This window comes from Sinocyclocheilus rhinocerous, unplaced genomic scaffold, assembly GCF_001515625.1.
Source record: "Sinocyclocheilus rhinocerous isolate Xijiao unplaced genomic scaffold, SAMN03320098_v1.1 scaffold551, whole genome shotgun sequence".
NCBI lineage: Eukaryota > Metazoa > Chordata > Actinopteri > Cypriniformes > Cyprinidae > Sinocyclocheilus > Sinocyclocheilus rhinocerous.
In genome coordinates this window covers 567015-567416 of record NW_015624564.1, presented here as the reverse complement: position 1 = coordinate 567416, position 402 = coordinate 567015, and the positions used below count along the sequence as shown (strand labels likewise).

Genomic DNA, 402 nt, shown 5'->3' with positions numbered 1-402 from the left:
GGGTATATTTGTAGCAATAGCCAACAATTGTATGGGTCAAAATTATTGATTTTTTTTTAATGCCAAAAATCATTAGGATATTAAGTAAAGATAATGTTGCATGAAGATATTTTGTAAATTTCCTGCTGTAAATATATAAAACTTAATTTTTGATTAGTAATATGCATTGCTAAGAACTTCATTTGGACAACATTAAAGGCGATTTTCTCAGTATTTTGTTTTTTTTGCACCCTCAGATTCCAGATTTTCAAATAGTTGTATCTCAGCCAAATATTGTCCTATCCTAAATATTTCCACCATACATCACTGGAAAGCTTATTTATTCAGCTTTCAGATGACGTATGAATCTCAATTTCAAAAAATGTACCCTTATGACTGGTTTTGTGGTCCAGGGTCACAAAT

The 402-nt window shown here is 30.1% G+C and overlaps 1 protein-coding gene and 1 long non-coding RNA gene across 2 annotated transcripts in view; one reads left to right on the top strand and one right to left on the bottom strand.

Annotated features, from left to right (window-relative positions):
• The window catches only part of LOC107743317 (uncharacterized), a 17682-nt gene that overhangs the window by 11017 nt on the left and 6263 nt on the right, over positions 1 to 402 (bottom strand). The gene's annotated exons all lie outside the window — the stretch shown is intronic.
• LOC107743297 (filamin-C-like) overlaps positions 1 to 402 on the top strand; it is a 57728-nt gene that overhangs the window by 51132 nt on the left and 6194 nt on the right. The gene's annotated exons all lie outside the window — the stretch shown is intronic.